This window comes from Schistocerca nitens, chromosome 5, assembly GCF_023898315.1.
Source record: "Schistocerca nitens isolate TAMUIC-IGC-003100 chromosome 5, iqSchNite1.1, whole genome shotgun sequence".
NCBI lineage: Eukaryota > Metazoa > Arthropoda > Insecta > Orthoptera > Acrididae > Schistocerca > Schistocerca nitens.
Window position 1 is genome coordinate 549,179,791 of NC_064618.1, and position 23,498 is coordinate 549,203,288.

At 39.7% G+C, this 23,498-nt stretch overlaps 1 long non-coding RNA gene across 3 annotated transcripts; it reads left to right on the plus strand.

Annotated features, from left to right (window-relative positions):
- Nucleotides 1-2,958: 2,958 nt before the first annotated feature.
- On the plus strand, nucleotides 2,959-20,511 carry LOC126260401 (uncharacterized). 3 transcript variants are annotated; one of them, XR_007546640.1, is made up of 3 exons: nucleotides 5,906-6,338; nucleotides 8,138-8,309; nucleotides 19,850-20,511. It is a non-coding gene; the product is annotated as an uncharacterized LOC126260401 (long non-coding RNA). The 3 variants fall into 3 exon arrangements; XR_007546642.1 differs by lacking the exons at nucleotides 5,906-6,338; nucleotides 19,850-20,511 and adding an exon at nucleotides 2,959-3,985 and having other exon boundaries at nucleotides 8,138-8,475; XR_007546641.1 differs by lacking the exon at nucleotides 19,850-20,511 and having other exon boundaries at nucleotides 8,138-8,475.
- Nucleotides 20,512-23,498: the final 2,987 nt, after the last annotated feature.

The window sequence follows — 23,498 nt, forward strand, 5'->3', positions numbered from 1 at the left end:
AATTTTCAACAACAGATGGCGCTGCAAGTGATGTGAAAGATATAGAAGACAATGCAGTCTGTGGGTGCGCCATTCTGTACGTCGTCTTGCTGCTGTAAGCGTGTGCTGTTCACAACGTGCAAGTGTGCTGTAGACAACATGGTTTATTCCTTAGAACTGAGGATTTTTCTGGTGTTGGAATTCCACCGCCTAGAACACAGTGTTGTTGCAACAAGATGAAGTTTTCAACGGAGGTTTAATGTAACCAAAGGACCGAAAAGCGATACAATAAAGGATCTGTTTGAAAAATTTCAACGGACTGGGAACGTGATGGATGAACGTGGTGGAAAGGTAGGGCGACCGCGTACGGCAACCACAGAGGGCAACGCGCAGCTAGTGCAGCAGGTGATCCAACAGCGGCCTTGGGTTTCCGTTCGCCGTGTTGCAGCTGCGGTCCAAATGACGCCAACGTCCACGTATCGTCTCATGCGCCAGAGTTTACACCTCTATCCATACAAAATTCAAACGCGGCAACCCCTCAGCGCCGCTACCATTGTTGCACGAGAGACATTCGCTAACGATATAGTGCACAGGATTGATGACGGCGATATGCATGTGGGCAGCATTTGGTTTACTGACGAAGCTTATTTTTACCTGGACGGCTTCGTCAATAAACAGAACTGGCGCATATGGGGAACCAAAAGCCCCATGTTGCAGTCCCATCGTCCCTGCATCCTCAAAAAGTACTGGTCTGGGCCGCCATTCCTTCCAAAGGAATCATTGGCCCATTTTTCAGATCCGAAACGATTACTGCATCACGCTATCTGGACATTCTTTGTGAATTTGTGGCGGTACAAACTGCTTTAGACAACACTGCGATAACTACGGTCGCAGGTTCGAATCCTGCCTCGGGCATGGATGTGTGTGTTGTCCTTAGGTTAGTTAGGTTTAAGTAGTTCTAAGTTCTAGGGGACTGATGACCACAGATGTTAAGTCCCATAGTGCTCAGAGCCATTTGAACCAACACTGCGAACACCTCATGGTTTATGCAAGATGGTGCCCGGCCACATCGCACGGCCGACATCTTTAATTTCCTGAATGAATATTTCGATGATCGTGTGAATGCTTTGGGCTATCCGAAACATACAGGAGGCGGCGTGGATTGGCCTCCCTATTCGCCAGACATGAACCCCTGTGACTTCTTTCTGTGGGGACACTTGAAAGACCAGGTGTACCGCCAGAATCCAGAAACAATTGAACAGCTGAAGCAGTACATCTCATCTGCATGTGAAGCCATTCCGCCAGACACGTTGTCAAAGGTTTCGGGTAATTTCATTCAGAGACTACGCCATATTATTGCTACGCATGGTGGATATGTGGAAAATATCGTACTATAGAGTTTCCCAGACCGCAGTGCCATCTGTTGTTGAAAATTGTAACTACTGTAATTTCGAAAGTTTGTCTGCCTGAAAATGTACTGTTGTCCCAAGCATATTGCAACAAACGGTGTATTTCTATCACTGCTCGTTTAGTTTTTATTGCCGTTTCAAATATACCGGTCATTTTTGAAACACCCTGTATATGCAAATATTGTCCCATAATAAGCAGTTTTCAATGTTTGTTCAGAGACTAATTTTGATAGTTTGCTAATTAAATACAGTGAACTGCTGATTTTATTGCATACAAAATTGATATCGTCTACCCATCTAAGATTTTCGTATAGGTATATCTCCAAAAATTTACATTTGTGTCTACTTTCTTGATGCCACTTATATTATCAATACAGGTTTGGTATGAATTACCAAGTTTAAATGGTAATAGCTGGGATTTGCTAATATTGACTTTTAGACCTTGATCATGGAAGTAAGTAGTTATTTGACTTAAGCCATCAGTTGCAGCCAATGTCAAGTCATTAGTTTGTTTGCAAAAGTACAAAAGTGAGGTCTCATCTGCATAACTTATAAATTGGGAGTACAGAGGTGCCTCTAAATCATTAATGTAGACCAGGAAAAGGAAAGGGCCCAATACAGAGCCATGAGGTACACGTTGTTTTACTGTTTCATAGCTGGGTTGGAAATGTTTGATCTGATCACTAATTTCATAACTCAGCTTTGTACACTACTTACGATTGGTTAAATAAGTGACCAGTAGTTGTATGGATGTGGCATTTATATTGTAAGTTTCCAGTTTGCTTGGTAGTGGCTCATGGTTCAGTGAGTCAAATGCTTTAGTAACGCCTAGAAATATCCCTGCTGTCTGCATTCCCTCATCCAGGGCATCATACACCTTTTGGAGAAATTTGGTAATTGCCGTAATGGTACTGTGGTGCTTTCTGAAGCCATACTGTGTTTCTGCTAGTAAATTATTCTTTGTGAAATAATCAATAAATTGTGTCAACAAAACAGTTTCAAATATTGTACCGAAAATTGGTATTAGTGATATGGGCCTGAAGTTTGATAGCTCTTCTTTTGATCCTTTTTTATGCACAGGTTTAACTGTACTTTTCTTCAATATATTTGGAAATGTGTGCCCCCCTGATACTACTGTTGATCATATGGGTAATTATTCCAACTAATTTCTTATTGCAATTTTTAATTATAATACTACTCAGTTCATCGCAGCCAGATGAGGTCTTATTCTTTAAATTATTTATTATTTTTCTTATTTCCTCCACACTCACTTCCTTAAATTCATAAGCAGTTTCCAACCTAGGGTAAGGCTTTACCATCTGAGTCAGACCTGTGTTATTAACTGGATTCACAGCTGAAGATATAAAATATTCATTGAATATATTGCAGATTTTATCTGGATCATTAATATGGTTTCCTTCATGTTGGATTCTGCCAATTTGAGCATCTAACTTAGGGGTGGCTTTGTGATATTTATTTATTATATTCCTTGAAGTCTTCCCTGTATTTGTTGACTGAGCTATTTCCTTCTCTAGGATCTGTTTTCTTAAATTTGAGAGCTGTTCCTGAAATTGTTTTTTTTTTTAGCTTAATTGTACTTATCCTTAAATATTTGCAATTTAATTGACTTATGTAGCACACTTAGACCCTGTCAAAGCATTCACAACAAGGTACCAGAGTTTGAAGTATTCCTAAAAAGCAATAGAGCTCATGTAATATGGGGCACAGAAAATGGGCTAAACCTGACATTATAGTAGTGAGATTTTTGGAGTAAATCGGTGTTTGTATTGAAATGATAGAGTAATGAGAAATGGAGATGGTGTATTTGTTGCAGGAGACAAGAAACCGAGGAATAACCAGTGCTCCAGCAGGGGCAGCTTGACCTTGGCCAGTACTGACTGCTACTAACATGCCATCCCAGCAGAAGTAGACATTATTTTTGCAAAGTGGTTCCTAGAATTTTGATAATATTTTCATTATCCAGATCCTAGTTAAAAAGACTTTTTACTTTGCTTACTATATTTTTGATCCCCCTAGTATCACTCTCTTCTTCTTTATAAATTGAAATATAACAACAGATTTTAATTTTTATTCTTACACACATCTATAAATGGTGGTGGAAGACAATGCTTCAGGCAGTCAGTAGTAATCATCCAAAAGTCAGCATCTCTGTGTCACTATTAAAGTCCTAGTTTAGCTATCAAAAAGTACCCATAGTGCTATAATCAATCATGGGTGTGCAACAACATGCACTTAATCTGCAGGCATCAAACATTACGTTAACATCATGTATTTATGAATCACGGTGTGGGAGAGACATATATGTGTATCATATTTGTGTATCTTTGACCTAATCTGCCAGTGACTGAAGCATGAGTCTGTTCATTAATGAATGTAACTTACTGATCTGGTGTAAATATTGAGAGTTTTGACTGTTAAAAAGCTGATAATCAGAACAGGGAAACTGTGTTTCAGTAAATGTGAAGGGCTGAAAACTACTTGCTGCCATGTAGTATATGTATTTTAACAAATGCCAATCCAACCCATTAATAGCAGGAGAGTGACCCATGATCACCAGAGGCCAATTACCAGATCAGGTAAGTTCTGCTAACTACTTCATGCTTTATCAGTTAACCACAATACAAGACAATAAAGATAATTAAAAAGACAATAAAAAGTAATCACCACTAACACTCCTTACTTATTGAAGTAGTATATAAAAATATAAACAAAATTAATAAAAAAAATATTTTTCAATTTCATCACTGGTTACTGTGAGGAATACCATGTACATTATGTTTATTGTGTCATCCATACAGAAAGTAAAACTGCCACCTGTGTCTGATTAATAGATACACTCCAAGCTTCTCACACAATTATTTTGGACAAATAATCTATTTTTCCTCATTACATCTATTTCATCCAAGAAATAAAGTAACCCAGCACTTCACTGAGATTTCTACCATTTACCTTCTCTCTTACTGAGAGTGTCAACCAGGTTATTAAATTATATACAAAGTGTTCAGAACAAAGTATCATCCAAATACTCATTCAGATTCAAATATTATTTAAAGCAATGACTAAGATAATCATACATTTTAGTATCTTTTTAAGAGTCAGAATTTGTTAAGTGCTCTGAGCTCCTTCCAACATTAGTTATTAAAAGCTGACTAAAATTTGTCAAATGACTTGTAATTATCCCAGTGAGATCTCTAATGTGAAGTCTCTCTCTTCTAAAAATTAGCTGAAACTGAATAAGGGTTGCAACCCAGAATTTAAGTTGAAGTATTTAGATTAGATTAGATTAGATTAATACTTGTTCCATAGATCATGAATACGACACTTTGTAATGATGTGGAACATATCAGGTTAATAAAAGATGTTTGTACAAGATATTACATTACACAAAATCTTGCATAACACTAATGTTTAAGTGTTTTTTTCCCCTTAATTTATATCTAAAAATTTAGCCAATGAGTAGAAGGAGTTGTCATCTAGAAATTCTTTTAATTTATTTTTAAATGTTAGTTGGCTATCTGTCAGGCTTTTGATGCTGTTTGGTAGGCGACCAAAGACTTTTGTGACAGCATAATTTACCCCTTTCTGTGCCAAAGTCAGATTCAACCCAGCAATTACTGGAAACAAAATTTAGATTAATGTTATGCCTCAGAATGATATTCCAGGTTGATGTGAAAATTTTTAAAGTTTACTCTAACGGGGGCAGGGCCAGAGAGAAAATCAAGGGACGCTAGTACACAAAAATCTAGACTGGATTGTCAAAGTGGAAGAACAGCCAATAATGCATGCAGCAAGAGCACGCCACTGATATAAATTGCCACACACCACCTGAGCTGGAGGACAAAGGTGCCAATGCAGAAAATTAACCTGATGGAGAAAGGAGGATAATGTCATTCTGTTGACAGCACACACTGAAGCAACAACACTTAAGTCATATGCAAGAATGGCTGGAAGTATGAAGAGCAGAGTTGAGATGCTGTGGCACAGTGTTGAGCACTGACTGGGTCAGAAAACTAGTGCAAATTAAGTCATTTTTGCCACACGATAACATCATTGGTGTAAACTGACTGGTAAAAATACTCGGGCTTCCACAGTTTAATTCTCAGTTTAAAGTTAACCAGTCTTGAGGTGGGACTGTGAAGCTCAAACTGCAGCTCACCTAGATGATTACAATTTACTATGCAATAGTGGGCCCAGCCTGAAGGACTTAGTTGCCATTGGCTGCTGCTATCTTCCTTATGCCTTCATTGATGGGAAGATTTGGGTGCCTTGTAACACCAGACTTCATGGAGTGTTAGCTAATGGTACTTGGTAGAGAGGCAGTGCAGGGACACTGGTGAAGATTAGCTGTCTTTTTATTACTGAGGTAAATGCTTAAGAGCAAAATCATGTTTGCTCTTCATTTAATTAAACTATAATAAACTAAACTTTTCATTATATCACACTGTTGCCTTGTAAAAGTGTTACTGCAAAGTAATGATCCACTTGAAGCATTAAACAGTGTAGCTGTATCAGATCCCTGCCAACTACTTATCTGATTACTAATTATCTTGTAGATAACTGCCTCACTGTGGGATTGTGCTGTTAACTCAGAATCTGGCTCAGTTTCTTACATGGATCAAAAATTTTTCCTGACCTAGCTCACTATTTTATATTAATGCTGCTCACTTGGACATATGACAATACAACTTATTGCTGTTTTAGCTGAAGCAGTAATGAAGGAATAGGTTCAAATGGCTCTGAGCACTATGGGACTCAACGTCTGAGGTCATTAGTCCCCTAGCACTTAGAACTAGTTAAACCTAACTAACCTAAGGACATCACACACATCCATGCCCGAGGCAGGATTCGAACCTGCGACCGTAGCGGTCTCGCGGTTCCAGACTGCAGCGCCTAGAACCGCACGGCCACTTCGGCCGGCTGAAGGAATAGGTATGGGCTCACAACTATAAAATAACAATGGAATGTTACAAGAAAATGTTATTCATAATTTGTGCACTTCATACATAGGTGTGGCCACTTGAGGGTTAAAAGAATAGTTGACTAAGCACTGGATACACATGTATGCATGTTAAACAAAGCATGGGGATGTAGACAGAGTGGTGATGAATGAAATGCATTTGGCTGTCAAAGCACAGTCAGTGAAGACTTAAGTAACTACTGTAAAAGCAAAAATATGTAATATTGAAAGGGCTCTCGCAAAACTCAAGAAAATCCTGGTCATATGTAAAGATGTCAGCAGCATTAAACGTAGCGTGCAGAGACTCATGGAAGACAAAGGAACTGAAATTGAGGGTAGCGAAGCAAAAGCAGAAGTGTTAAATCCTGTTTTCAAATGTTCAGTTACTAAGGAAGACACAGAAGTTCTCCTGCAGTTTACTTCTCACATTACTGCATAAATGAGTGATATGTGTATGTATATAGATGTGGATGTGTGTTAATAGTGTTGAGAAGCAGCTGATGTCACTAAAATTGAACAAAGTTCTTGGGCTTGATGGAATCTCTTTCAGTCACTACTGAATTATAATGGCTGGATTAGTTCCCATTTTAATCATAATATACTGTACATTCCTTGAACAAACAACTGCCCATTGGTGGGAAGAAAGCACAGGTCACACACTTCTAGAAGAAGGATAATGGAAGTGACCCATAGGACTACCATCTAGTCTCACTGGAGTCCATCTTCTGTAGAATCTGAAGTGGCTCTTTTCTTTTAAAATGACTAATCTTCCAGATTGTAAGAGTATCACAAAGTTTCAAACGGAAGGATCCAGTCCAAAGTGATAGAAATGAAGAGTGTAACTATTGGTATTTGAAATTATTGTAAGTGTTGATTATTTTTACTTCAAATAAAATGATACTCAGTGACTTTAATTCAGTGAATGAAAATTAGCTTCAGGTGAAAAAGTCATTGATGGTTAATGGTGCACTTTATGACACATGACCGTGAAAATAGTTACCATTTGTACATAAGAAGTTATTTTGTGGAAAGTTGATCAGACTCTGAATTATTGTGCAGGCTTGGCATTTTAATAATAAAATAACTAATGGTGGAGTTCTTAAGGCATTTGACCATTGTGTCACCAAACAAGTTGACCCCAACTTAATTTTTATGGCCAGAAATTAACTGCACGATTTAACAAAAAAAAACAACTGAGAATGTCACACATTTTACAGAAAGAACAATTGCCAGAAAATAAAGACTGGTATGACGTCAATGTGTTAAATAAAGATACTGGTTTTTACAAGACTTTGTTTTTGCATAAGTACTACCAAAAGAAATAGCTCTTTACTCTTCATTCAATAGAATTGACATTAACTTGCAAACATTTTAGCTGAAATAATATTAGTAAGTGTTACATGGCAGTCCACAAACAGGAATATCTTTTGAGACTGTCATTACCATGTTCGTTCAGGATTATTTAATCAGGCACAAGAATTCTGCCCTCTGCCTTTATCAAAAGATATGTTATACAGGCCCCTCGAATGGTGAAGGCAGTGTTCATTACTGCAACTTTGCTTCCACCATTCGACTAAATTTTATTCACTTCAGTTGTTACCCAAAACTTTAATCATCAGAGTCTTTCCTTGGCATGATCTTCATCTCAGTAATTTGTTACAGATCTGTTCCGATCTATGCTTGGTAACTAAAAATCAAAGTGTATTGTTAAAGTCCTAATTACTCTGTCAGTGCTCACATTCATATTTAACATGTTTTTCCTTCCATTCAGACGAAGATCATGGGGAAACTGAGCTGAGTGCCAGGACAGGGCCTTCAGACTTTGTCATCATTCATGATTATAAGCATTATGGATGATGATCTACAGGATGTGTACACCACAGGAAGTTTGGAGTTGATTTTGCACACAGTTGATATGGAACTGAAGGTCGTCAAAAACCAGTGTAAGTGTGCAGTTTATAGATAAAGTTCATATGCCTCAGACAAGATTAGTAAAAGAGCAGAGATTTCTCTGAATGCAGATTCCAACAAATTTTGATTTTACCCATGAGAAGTGAACATACAACTGTGTTCAACATGTTTTATCTGAGAATAAATAACTAAATTCTTTGGAGTTCTTTAAATTTCATCAGTTTTTACAAAGACAGCATTTGTACACACAGTGTAAAACGAAAATGTTCTTTTTGTTTATAGGTGGGATGAGTTCAGGTTTCACAAGAGCCATGTATTTTTTGTTAGTTTCATATTTCATTCTAATTTATCAGTGTACAGAGTGGAGACACACATGTTAGTCCATATGTTAGGGTAATTGGGTTAAGAAGTTTGGACATATTAGATGGTAGCTGTCAATGTGTGAACTTTTGGGTTGAGATGAGATGATCCTGACCCCAGGAAAGAAGGAGGTGTTGGTCGTCTGTGGCACGGCCCATTGTAGAAGGGTAGGGTCACAGAGAGCCAGGCTGTTGAAGTACTAAAAGGCGACAGGCCTCAGGATAGGTAGGTTTATTTCAAGGAGACATTGGGCAGCCGATCAGATATGGATTACATTATTTTATCAATAACACATAATATAAGACTTACATAAAGTTGTTCCAACATAAAACCCTTATTAACACATACACAAAATTTACGTAAGCATATAAACAAACTGTTATTTGATAGCAAAATACTAATCTTGTGAGATCGTGACTGGGGTGGTCAGTGAAACTCATGGGAGTCCCTCTTGTTTAGGCTAAGATCAGTGTCCAGTGGTACAACACTGAAAGGAATCAAACATAATGAAAAACTCAGACAGGCAGGTACTAAAGATGTTAAAATATCACAAGACTCTTAAAAAAGTACAGTGAAAAGTAATGTTAGTGTGTTGCATCAGAACATCAGGGGATTAAAAGACAAAGTAGATGAAATTCTTGTTTGTTTGGAAGATTAAGAAACAGAGAATGCAATAGATGTACTATGGCTGTCTGAACATCATATAGTAACAGATATAGAAAAGGTAAATGTAACTGGGTATAAGCTTTCAGTACATCTAAATAGAGACAATATCGAAAACGGAGGAGTTGCCGTATACATTAAAAGTTATCGTAGTGTGAAAAATTTAGAACTACACTCCTGGAAATGGAAAAAAGAACACATTGACACCGGTGTGTCAGACCCACCATACTTGCTCCGGACACTGCGAGAGGGCTGTACAAGCAATGATCACACGCACGGCACAGCGGACACACCAGGACCCGCGGTGTTGGCCATCGAATGGCGCTAGCTGCGCAGCATTTGTGCACCGCCGCCGTCAGTGTCAGCCAGTTTGCCGTGGCATACGGAGCTCCATCGCAGTCTTTAACACTGGTAGCATGCCGCGACAGCGTGGACGTGAACCGTATGTGCAGTTGACGGACTTTGAGCGAGGGCGTATAGTGGGCATGCGGGAGGCCGTGTGGACATACCGCCGAATTGCTCAACACGTGGGGCATGAGGTCTCCACAGTACATCGATGTTGTCGCCAGTGGTCGGCGGAAGGTGCACGTGCCCGTCGACCTGGGACCGGACCGCAGCGACGCGCGGATGCACGCCAAGACCGTAGGATCCTACGCAGTGCCGTAGGGGACCGCACCGCCACTTCCCAGCAAATTAGGGACACTGTTGCTCCTGGGGTATCGGCGAGGACCATTCGCAACCGTCTCCATGAAGCTGGGCTACGGTCCCGCACACCGTTAGGCCGTCTTCCTCTCACGCCCCAACATTGTGCAGCCCGCCTCCAGTGGTGTCGCGACAGGCATGAATGGAGGGACGAATGGAGATGTGTCGTCTTCAGCGATGAGAGTCGCTTCTGCCTTGGTGCCAATGATGGTCGTATGCGTGTTCGGCGCCGTGCAGGTGAGCGCCACAATCAGGACTGCATACGACCGAGGCACACAGGGCCAACACCCGGCATCATGGTGTGGGGAGCGATCTCCTACACTGGCCGTACACCACTGGTGATCGTCGAGGGGACACTGAATAGTGCACGGTACATCCAAACCGTCATCGAACCCATCGTTCTACCATTCCTAGACCGGCAAGGGAACTTGCTGTTCCAACAGGACAATGCACGTCCGCATGTATCCCGTGCCACCCAACGTGCTCTAGAAGGTGTAAGTCAGCTACCCTGGCCAGCAAGATCTCCGGATCTGTCCCCCATTGAGCATGTTTGGGACTGGATGAAGCGTCGTCTCACGCGGTCTGCACGTCTAGCACGAACGCTGGTCCAACTGAGGCGCCAGGTGGAAATGGCATGGCAAGCCGTTCCACAGGACTACATCCAGCATCTCTACGATCGTCTCCATGGGAGAATAGCAGCCTGCATTGCTGCGAAAGGTGGATATACACTGTACTAGTGCCGACATTGTGCATGCTCTGTTGCCTGTGTCTATGTGCCTGTGGTTCTGTCAGTGTGATCATGTGATGTATCTGACCCCAGGAATGTGTCAATAAAGTTTCCCCTTCCTGGGACAATGAATTCACGGTGTTCTTATTTCAATTTCCAGGAGTGTAAAATATTTTGTGTAGAGCAACACATAGAAGCATGTGACAATGAGTTTAAACTAAATAATGGCAATTTTATAATTGTAACTGTGTATATATTCCCACTGGGAAATTTTCAAGTGTTTCTGAAAAACTTGGATGCCTTGCTATGCTGTCAGACAGAGGAAAGCAAATTATTTCTTGGCAGATTTCAATTTAGATTTTCTGAAAACGTGTTATGAAGAATGATCTTGAAGTATTACTCAGTTCTTTCAATTTCTGTAGGGAACGGGAGAAGCAGAGAAGGTCTTAAACAAGTCCTGATTGAATTTGGGGGTGGGGCAAAAGGTGAGACCTTTGGAAGGGACTGATATTTCTGCGGGGCTAAGGCTTTTGGAGGAAAGGTCCATGACTGTGTTTTGGGTCTGCTTAGGTTCTGGATTCTGTGTGATGGTGGGAGGGAGCTTTCAAGGGTGGGGTAAATATAGTAGGTCTGTTAGAAAGGGTTTGTCAGCTATGAGTGGATGTGGGGGAGATTTGGAGGTTGTTGTAGAGGTGGTGGACTTTGGTAGCCCAAGGCAGGAGTAGGAAGTGAGCATGCTGGAGAGATTTTTGAGGTGCCATTGTACAAGTTGCTCTAGTTCCTGGAGGGCAAGAGTTTCAATGTGTGTTATGGGATCCAGGAACTTGGGATTGAATAGCAGGAGAATTTTATGGATGGAGAGAAGATGTTGCAAGGAAGTTTGGGCCTGATTGATATGGTTTTGCAGGACTATGTTGGTGAAGGCTAAGGTCTGGCAGAATCTGAACAGATGGAGGTAATTTTGGAAGGAAGTGTGGTAGCTGGAGATGGGTAATTTGATGGCAAGGCCATTTGTAGGGATTCCATGGGCCAAGCAACAATGCAGGAACAGTATGTGGGTCTGGGTTCTGGCTAGGCATAAGCAAAATTTTCTGTATTGACACAGGTGGAAGGAGCAACCATCCATGGTGGTGGAAAAATTGCCTAAAAATACGTAAATAACATAGAATTACATCCAAAAAAATTCTCAAAAATACAAACACATTTGAAAAATCACGAAAAAAATGAAACAGATGAAAAAGGTGGAAACAAGATGAAATCTGAGGGAGTAGGCCAGTAGTGAAGGTGAAAACCAACAGAAATTGGCATCAAGCCACAATGAGATCAAAGAAAAAAAATTTGTAATGTGGGTTGCAGGTCTGTGGGTGGGTAAGTGTGAAGAAGGAAAACGGCAGATGTGAGTCGATTAGATGAAATTAGTAACTGCAAACTGGAATAGAGAGGGGAAGGACTGGGGAAGGGGGGGGGGGGGTAGGGAGGAGTTAGCAGGATGAGATAGAAGTTCGTGTGGCACAGGAAAGATGTGGAAATAACACGCAAAGATATGGGAGGATGACACAGAGGGAGTGATCAACATGAAGGTATAGTATTAATGATTTCGGCGGGAGTAATGTGGAGCTGCACCAATAAACAGTATGGTCTTGTTGCCATCTATTGTGCATGGCTGAGGCAGTTGATACAGTGTGGCTCATAAGTAGAACATGCAGTACAGTTTTGAAGGTGACAAGAAAAACACATTAAAGAAGGGAATGAAGGACAGACACGGAGTATGGCAATTCATTAGGAAACGGTAGCAAAGGAGAACAACACTGGGTTAGGATGGAAGAGAAGCCGTCAGGCAAAATCAAACAATGAAAAATCCAGGATGGAATGTAACAATATAATGAAATGGATAGTACTACCATACTCACCATGTAGTGGAGATGCTGAGTCGCAGAAGAAACAACAAAATGACTGTTGGAAAATTAGCTTTTGACCGATAACACATTTGTCAAAAATATACCACACACACACACACACACACACACACACACACACACACACACACACACACACACACACACACACATGACCACAGTCTCTGGCACCTGGAGCCAGACTGCAAGCAGCAGCACATTATGGGAAAGGCAACAGTGTGGGTTAAGGAGGAGGCTGGCTTGGCAGTGGGAAGGATGGCAATTAAATGCTGCTGAGAGCAAGCAGGTGTGAGGTGGAAAGTAGGACAGTGCAACACAGCTAGGTGCAGTCAGGATATTAGACAGATGGCATGCGAGAGAGGCAGGGGGCAGCGGAAAAGGAGAGAAGTAAAAAGACAGGGGACATTGGTGGAATAGAGGGCTGTGTAGTGCTGGAATTGGAACAGGGAGGGAGCTAGATTGGTAAGAACAATGACTAATGAAGGTTGAGGCCAGTAGGGTTACAGGAACATAGAATATATTACAGGGAGAGTTCCCACCTGCACAATTCAGAAAAGATGGTATTGGTGGAATCCTGGTGGCACAGGCTGTGAAGCAGTCATTGAAATGAAGGACATGATGTTGGGCAGTGTGCTCAGCAACAGGGTGGTCCAGTTGTTTCTTGGCCACAGTTTGTCAGTGGCCATTCATGCAGATGGACAGCTTGTTGGTTGTCATGCCCACGTAGAATTTCTAAATGACAATTCCTTCTACTGAACAGATGAATTTTTGGACATAAATTAGTAATCTTACAACTAAAAGAAATCCTTGAACTGTGCATGTAAAGAAATCTTTTGTTAAATTGACTTATTACATGTCAGTATGAAGAGTCATATTCAACATATATGGAACAAATATTAATCTAATCTAATCTGATCTTAAATACCACAAATAGATCTTATTGGGGATCCTTTTCCTTTTGTCTTAGTATTGCACATCTGTTTATTACCTGTGCATGTTCATATACTAATTTAAATTATTGTCTGTTTTCATTACCAGTACAGTATTTCACAGGAAAGTCTCATAAATGTCAATGTCCACTACATGCACCTTATCAGTGTCTTTATAGGGCTAAGTTTCAACCATGGCACTGCACAGTTGCAGTCAGTAAAGATTGCACACCCAGTGTTCCACATCGACAGTCAGGTACTGCGCAGTGAATATTATTGCCTTCAGTGAGTGAGGATGCAGTGGCTGTTTACTGTGCTCTCACATTGACCTTGGGTGTGCTTTCTTACAACAAACAGTTCATCAGACTCATCTGAAGATGATGTTTCTCAGTGGATCATGAATGTAAATATATCTTAATGCAAACTTGAACAAGGTGTATGAGAAATCACAGTGTACTTATTTAGGCACGAGACTTGCCATCAGTGTCAGCAATTTCTAGTATCACTTGGAAGAGTGTCTTAAACATCCACTCCTCAGTCATAAGTACAAGCACTTCTCCATAGAGTCTATAGTATCACAGCCTTTCTCATTCTTTTCATATTTTAATATTGACCCCATGAATTCCTCATGATATAAAGTATAACTAAAAATATTTGCATTGTATTTACACATTTCATAGGAGAGAACTCTGATCCACAATGATTCACAAATTTATAAACATGTGACATTTTGGCCTCAACTTTACAGACAGGTACACTGTCAAGAAGTTATTGTGTTTACTGAGGGTTAGGTCATCATTTGTTTATTTTCAAAAGTATACATCTCTGTGCATACTACACCTGTTTCAGAAGACAGGAAGAAAACTTCATTTAGCACAAAGGTTGGTTGGTTGATTTGGAGGAGGGGACGAAACAGTGAGGTCATTGGTCACATAGCACAAAGGGAAAATCAACTGCGAGCTTAAGACTGACTGAAATAACTATTTCCTAGTTATGAAGTAGTGTCAGTTTCACAGTAGACTGTTCAAAGCCCTTAAAGTCTTATATTACTGCTCTAGGTCCGTAAACATTCACAGGTATCAACTTGGAAATGGCTCCTGTTCAAAAGTCAGATATACACAAGTCTAAAAATTCTGAAGTATATACCTATACTACATTATGCTTGTACATTCCTTTAGGATCAGTTATTTCCATCATGATAGTAGAAATATTTCTTTTACTGAGTGCCAGCCATTATGCTTGGAGCACAGCTATTATACCATGTACATGATATAAGGTTAGACCCTTGTCTTCACTGCACTAACATCTAAGTGGGTGTCAGTCACTATCTTACTAAGAAATATGCCTGTTTCTTAAAACTTACGACAGAAAAAAATATTGATTTGTGTTTTGATGGTGTTAATTGGTTAATTTTAGTTGGTATCACCCAATACTGTTTCACTTGCATCCTGTACCATGCGTCGCAGTGTTCTGTTAAATGATCACCTCTTTTTTGACAAATCTGGCTTAAATGTAATGCCATTTGCCATGTAGAATTTTGTGGATGCCTGTGCAGACTTCTCTGGAGAATCTTCTCTGTTGCAGGAAATTGCCAAACTTTCCAACTAACAACTTATGCCAAATTATCAAATGATGGCTGAACACATATTTTCACTTTCAGCCATCCATTTCCAGATGTTTATTGCATAACTGCATTTACAATTCAATCCATTAAAATTCTTTCTTGAAGAGAACTCAAATGAGTGCTGCTGATCTAACAGTAATGCAAAAGCTTTCTTACATTAAAATAATAAAAAAAACATCATTTGTTTTTCTCCTAAGACATTCCGTAATCACATTCCTTCTGTGCATGTCTTTTGGGCCTGTGGACTGCATACCAGATGTCCAGCAAATAGTCAGTTTTCTCCTGGCTTCCATGCACTGCAGCTACATATTTTTTCATATGCCCTCTCTGTAGGAATATAGAGACAGTACACACAGTAGGTCTGTTGATATTTGATCCCCCTACTTTACTTAAACATTGCAAAAATCTTTAGCTGACTCAACAGTTCTTCATATATTGCAGCAGGACTTGAACCACTATGTCCTGTTACACTACCGACTGTATGGAAATTCACATAGTGAAGTATACCGTTCTTTGGCTTAATACTCATTTGTGCTTTGCCTAAGTGATCACATGAATGTATTGTTAATCTCTGCATTCCACCCACTATCTTCAAATTCTTATTGATGTCTGTGGTTCAGTGAACTAACTACGATTATCAGCATACGACACAGTTTCCAATAATGCTGTAGGTAGTCATTAATGGCAGCGCCATATTCCTGCCTGAATATTTTTTAAAGAATTTGAGCTGTATTTTATTACACGTGCTCACTCACTACTGTGTTCTTATACGGGGTGATTCTTATTAACATTTAAAAAAATCTCTAAAGCGACATAGCTGATGCTGAGACAAGTAATTTAATGTAAGTCACATTGGGTCACAAATGTTGAATACCCCAAAAATGGATGAAAAATGTTGAACGTGTGACATCACCAGATGACACATGTCACTGTATGTGTAGCAGTCGGGCTTGGCTGTGAAAGGATGGTTGAGTGATGCAATACTTGCTTTTGAGCAAATGGTCCAAATTTCAAACCTTTGTAAATGTGATCTGTTGTAAATGTAAAAGCTACAAAATTATTATCCTCACATTAACCAAGTAAAAGCTGTTCTCATTTTTTATGTATTTTCCTTCTGTGCCTTCATTTTTTGTTTATATACGAGGGCCGTTCAGAAAGTAACCTCCGGTTGATTTAAAAAAATACACCAAGTTAAATAAAAATATTTTAATATATACATCTTACAACTACATCTTTGCACTATTTTTCTACATAGTCTCCATAGCGATTGAGGCACTTATCGTATCTCTTCACAAGCTTTGAAATTCCTTCTGCATAAAAATCACCCGCTTGTGCCTGGAGCCAGCCTGTGACCGCATCTTTGAGCTCTTCGTCGTCATCAAACCGCTGCGACCCGAGCCATTTCTTCAAATGCATGAAGAGGTGATAATCACTTGGCGCCAGGTCTGGGCTGTAAGGTGGATGGTTGATAACGTCCCACTTGAAGGACTCAAGAAGGGCCGTTGTTCTGCGAGCAGAGTGAGGACGGGCGTTATCGTGCAAAAAAACGATACCGGAAGTCAGCATACCACGGCGTTTGTTCTGTATAGCCCGTCGTAACTTTTTTATTGTTTCACAGTACACGTCTTGATTAATGGTCGTACCACGTTCCATGAATTCAACCAACAACACCCCTTTGGCATCCCAAAACACCGTTGCCATCAGTTTTCTGGCAGAAAAATCTTGCGAGGCTTTTCTTGGTTTGGTAGGCGAATTTGAATGTGCCCACATCTTTGATTGTTCTTTTGTCTCAGGGTTCACGTACTTAATCCAGGTTTCGTCACCGGTCACGATTCTGTTTAACAATGGTTCTCCTTCGTCCTCATAATGTGACAGAAAGTCTAATGCAGAGGCCATTCTTTGAGTTTTTTGGTGGTCGGTAAGAATTTTGGGCACCCATCGTGCACAGAACTTACGGTAACCCAATCTTGCTGTCACTATCTCGTACAAGAGAGTCTTAGAAATCTGTGGAAAACCAGTAGACAACTCCGACATTGAGAAACGTCGATTTTCATGAACTTTTGCATCAACTGTCTGAACGAGTTCGTCAGTCACCAATGATGGTCTACCACTCCTCTCTTCATCATGAACGTTTTCTCGTCCACTTTTAAATAAACGTACCCATTCACGGACAATTGCTTCACTCATAACTCTTGGTCTGTACACGGCACAAAGCTCACGATGAATAGCTGCTGCAGAATATCCTTTGGCTGTAAAAAACCTTATGACAGCATGCACTTCACATTTGGCGGGGTTTTCTATTGCAGCACACATTTCAAACTGCCACAAAAACTAAACTAGCGCAGGTACGACGTTCACTCGACCACGGCTTGATGCCGACTGACCTGTTGAGTGCGTGAACGCACAGATGGCGTCGCTACTCCCCCCACAACCCGCACTGTGACCAATCGGAGGTTACTTTCTGAACCGCCCTCGTACATTATTTAATAAAGGAAATGTAGGTCATTTCCTGGTAAAAACACAATTCAGAAACTCATACTTATTTCTTGTAACACAATATGGGATGTTTTTGTTGTACTGTACTTTGCAATAAAGCAGCAGAAACCATGAGATTGGTAAATAAAATAACTATTCTTACATCAGCGTAAACACATAATTGTGTAATGCAATGAAAAACACACTGTCTTCCAGACAAAATACTCCTCCACACTTTAAAGTCAAGCACATGGGCCAAAAAGCAACACTAATATGAGCACTTCACCTGAGTTGGGATGATCACATGTGGTAGACTGACAGCCTGAATTGCTGCATGTGTTGCAAAATATGTCATCTGGTGATGTCACATGTTCAACATTTTCATCCCCTTTAGGGGTATTTTGACATTTGTGACCCCCATGTGTCTTGTACTAAATTATTTGTCTCTGCCTGGTCTATGTTGCTTCAGATGTTTTTAAATGTTAGTAACAATCATGTTGTATTAGGACTAGGCATCCACTAACACAGTTTCATGGCTTAACTATGTGTGTAACAGTTATTTAACTGACAAAAGATAATTTCTGTTTCTGGGTATGCTTTCAACTATATACAGAATAATTGTAGAATATACATGAGTACAGGTCATATTACTTATGGCAGTTTACTCACATCCTTGTACTTCTTTGCATAGATCATGTTTTTTTTTCAGTGCTCATAAAGCAACAAGCTAATATATAACTCAAAGCTTCTATGTTTTATGCAAACCTGTATGTGTAGAAACCTTAAAATTAGTGTACACACTTCATTAAGTCCTGGAACCATGTCTGACTCAGGTAATGTAATAGGCAGCTCAGCTCTCTTTGTGAGATACTGAAATTTTAGATGGACCTGAATGTAATAGCTGCCATTTATCAGTTTTTTTCTCTTTAAAAAGGATGGCTTCAGATGTGTCCTCCACTGTGTTTTATCCACCACCTGGAATTCTTGAGTGTATGTCACTTTTCTGTCATAGTATGCTTTACTTAGGTGAGTATTTTCCATTAATGTAAACAGTGGTTGTCTTATTTTCTCTTCCCAGAAATTTTCCTTCCTTGGGTTTGGGGAAGTGGGTTCATCCACTCATTCATTTCTGATTCCCTAAGTATTAACTCACCTGGTGTGTGTTGATTAGAGATGTGTGGTAGATTACTGACTTTTTGTTCGAAAGGCCCAAGGCACTCAACCTAGCATGTTTGCTGATTAGCAGCATAAGTATGAATGAATCAACTAATTTCTCTAAAAACTCTTCCTACAGCATTTACTTCTGGATGAAATCTTGAAATTAAAATCTGCATAATTTGATGTCCCCACAGAAATTTTAAAAGTGCAAATAATGGCTAAAGTCATTAACTCAGTGGCAGAATATTTGCCCTTGCACTCAGAAAGAATATGGCTAGCAAATCTTACGATACAAATGTTAGATTTGCAATAAGCTTAATTGATTTGGAATAAACAAGCACCCAAACCACTGCAGGAAGCATCAGTTGCAAGACAAGTCCTTAGACATATCAGAATGGTGGAATAAATTTTGAAAGGCCTGCTTAATTGAATCAAAAGCTATTTGATGATCGTTCAACCAAAACCACCGTATTTTTTTTCTCAGTAAACTGAGGAATATCTCAGTATTCAGTAATCACCTATGTAAAAATAACATAGAAATTGAGACCAGCCTTGGAAGTACTTCAAGTTTTCTCTTTGTTCTAGGTGTAGCCAAAACTTTTTATTGCACTGATTTTATCACCATCTGGTACTGTTCCCATCAGTGGACATATATGTCCAAGAAATTTAATTTTATCCTTAGCAAATTCCGATTTTTGCCTCTAAAAACTTCTCTAATACTCTTTTTGTTAAATTATTATGTTCCTCCCAGGTGACTGATGCGATGAGTAAATCATCACCATACAAGTTACTCTGTCTAGCAATTCAGGTCCCAGCACAGTGTCTCGGGCAGTAGCAAAGACACCTGAACTGACTTTTAATCCAGAGAGCAGAAAGCAAAATTGGTAACTTCTACCTGCAAATTTAGGTGCAGTATATTTGGAAGATTCCTTTGTTAATTGATCTTGCCACTAGGAGTCCTCAGGTCAATGGTCATCAAAAATTTTGTATCATGAAATTTTTGTATTTGTTCATACAGGTTCTCAGGCATAGACGGTCAGGAACAATAGTTTGATTAACTGGTCTAGCATCAAGCCAAGGCGAACACTGCCACCAGGTTTAGCCACGGCTAATTGTGGACAACAATACAGAGATCATCCAGGATCGCATTTTACATATCTACATCTACATAGATGCTCCACAAGCCACACTGTATGGTGCATGACAGAGGTATTGTAATAAAACTGGTTATGCTGAGATAAATGTACTAACCGGTCTTGGATCATATGCAAGTTGAAGACTCAAAACCCATAAATCGACTACTATACAGCTATACAAAAACGTATAAACGACAACATATTTAAACATTTAATGTAATTATGAAATGATTATAGGCTTCAATTCAGTTCAGTTCAGTTCAATTTTTATTATCACATAACATGCCTTATACAATCAAAGATAGCAATGACAAACAATTATTTATAGTTTATTTTTGAAATGTATGTTTCAAAAGTGATTTTACACAAATAGATAAATATATGATAGTATTTTCTTTGCTACGTGTTGTTAGAGCTAAATCTCTGTGCTTGAGCAGTTTGTAGTATGAGTCTGAAACACAAGGATGGAGTACAAGTTATGTGTGTTGTGGTGGTGGTTAATGTTTATTTGTATTGTGAAGTGAAATGACTGAAAATATATCTATCCAGCAACAGAAAGTCCATCATATTATTTAATGAAATGAATCTGACCATCCTCTAGACCAGTATAAACAGTTGCATTTCAGAATGGATTATGAGCCTACAACTTATAACAAAGAAGAAGAGTTAAAGAAGAGTGTTATTGAAAACTGTTTATACAAGTTCTACTGTTGCTACCTCTCCCTGCAGTGTGTCACCATCTCACTGTTCCAAGTGCTGTGAAAATGTGACCAGCTGCCAAAATTATTAACCTACTTCAAAATTAATAAATCGACTTTGGGCTACAAGAGAGTCATTATGGTTAGAGTACCCTGTACCACAACTAGTCATTTCCTTCCCTGTTCCACTTGCAAATAGAGTGAGGGAAAAATGAATGTATATGCCTCTGTATGAGCCCTAATTTCTTATTTTCATGGTCTTTATGTGCACTGTATGTTGGTGGCAGTAGAATCATTTGTCAGTCAGCTTCAAATGCCAGTTCTCTAAATTTTCTCAATAGTGTTCCTTGAAAGGAACATCACCTTCCAGCCAGGGTTTCTCATTTCAGTTTTCCAAGCATCTCCATAACACTTATGTGTTGTTCGAACCTACCGATAACAAATCTAGCACCCCACCTCTGAATTGCTTCAATGTTCTGCTTCAATCCAACCAGGTATGGATCCCAAACACTTGAGCAGTATTCATGAATAGGTTGCACCAGCATCCTACATAAGGTCTCCTTTACAGATGATCCATACTTTACAAAAATTCTCCCAATAAACTGAAGTTCTACATCTACATCTACATCTACATCCATACTCCGCAAGCCACCTGACGGTGTGTGGCGGAGGGTACTTTGAGTACCTCTTCGGTTCTCCCTTCTATTCCAGTCTCGTGTTGTTTGTGGAAAGAAAGATTGTCGGTATGCCTCTGTGTGGGCTCTAATCTCTCTGATTTTATCCTCATGGTCTCTTCGTAAGATATATGTGGGAGGGAGCAATTTACTGCTTGACTCCTCAGTGAAGGTATGTTCTCGAAACTTCAACAAAAGCCCGTACTGAGCTACTGAGCGTCTCTCCTGCAAAGTCTTCCACTGGAGTTTATCTATCATCTCCGTAACACTTTCGCGATTACTAAATGATCCTGTAACGAAGCACGCTGCTCTCCGTTGGATCGTCTCTATCTCTTCTATCAACCCTATCTGGTACAGATCCCACACTGCTGAGCAGTATTCAAGCAGTGGGCGAACAAGTGTACTGTAACCTACTTCCTTTGTTTTTTGATTGCATTTCCTTAGGATTCTTCCAATGAATCTCAGTCTGGCATCTGCTTTACTGATGATCAACTTTATATGATCGTTTATATGAAGTTGACCATATGCCTTCCCTACCACAGACCTCATATGTGTGCTACATTTCATATCACTTTGCATTATTTTGCCCAGATGTTTAAGCTATGTGACTGTGTCAAACAGTACACTACTAATGCTATATCCAAACATTAGAGGTTTGTTCTTTGTACCCATCTGCGTTAACTTACATTTCTCACATTTACAGCTAGCTGCTATTCATCACACCAATTAGAAGTTTTGTCTAAGTCATCTTCTATCTTCCTTAACTTCGACACCTTTCCATACACCACAGCGTCATCAGCCAACAACCACAGTTTGCTGTGCACCCTGTCTGCCAAATGATTTATGTGCATAGAGAACAACAGCAGTCCTACACCATTTCCTGGGGCACCCCTGATGATACCCTTGTCTCTGATGGACACTCGCTGTCGAGGACAACATACTGGGTTCTAATACTTAAGAAGTTTTCAGGCCACTCATATACATGTGAAGTTATTCCATATGCTCATACCTTCATTAACAGCCTACAATGGGACACCATGTCAAGTGCTTTCTGGAAATCTAGAAATATGGGATCCGTCTCTTGCCCTTCATCCATAGTTTGCTGAGTATCATACAAGAAAAGGCAAGCTGTGTTTCACATGAGTGATGCTTTCTAAAACCATGCTGACTCATGGACATAATCTTCTCAATCTCAAGAAAATTTAATATATTTGAACTGAGAATATCTTCAAGAACTCTGCAGCAAGCTGAAGTAAGGGATATTGGTCTGTAATTTTGTGGGTCCAATCTTTTACCTTTCTTATTTACAGCAGTCACATGCTCTTTTTTCCAGTTGCTCCAGACTTTGTGTTGGGCGAGAGAGTAATGAAAAATGCAAGGTAAGAAAGGGGCCAATTGTTGTGGCTGTGCCCTCTTGTAATGTTTTGTGGTTCCTGGCTGGATGAGGAGGGGGCGATGTGATAGGTGGGTGGCCAGTTTCCTCTCACTGCAGCACAAAATACACATATGGTTCAAATACACTTTATTGGAGGAACCAATTGAGTACTTAACTTCAATGATGTTCAGTTTGTGCATTTTTTCTGTAATTCAATGGAAAAAATTGGAACAATTCAGAGTGCTGCACATTGATCTGGCAACAAGCTGTGTCAGAGGAATCAAAATCAGAGTCAGGGCTGATTGGAAGGTGAGAAAGGGCATCAGCATTGCCATGCTTTGCCGTAGGTCTGTACTGAATTTTGTACTGATTCTGGGAGAGAAGCAAAGCCTGACATTGCAATTTGTGTAAGAACCAGCTTTGATGGATGAAACAAGAACTGAAAAGTCTTGTGATCTGTCACTAAATAGAACTTATGACCCAATAGATAATGATGGAATTTTGTCACACCATACACAACAGTGAGAGCTTCTTTTTCAATCTGTGAATAATTGCACTGAGATTGAGTTAACAACTTAGATAGGTCTGTCTTGTGCACCAATTCTGCATGAAAGCACAGTGCCAATGCCATAAGAGGAAGTGTCTACTTGGAAAATCACTGGTTTGGCAGGATCAAAATATATTAAATATCTGTCATTGAGCAAGGCATTTTTGAGTTCCTGAAATGGATTGTGACACTCTTTGGTTCACACGAAAGGCACATTTTTATGATGCAAGTTATGTA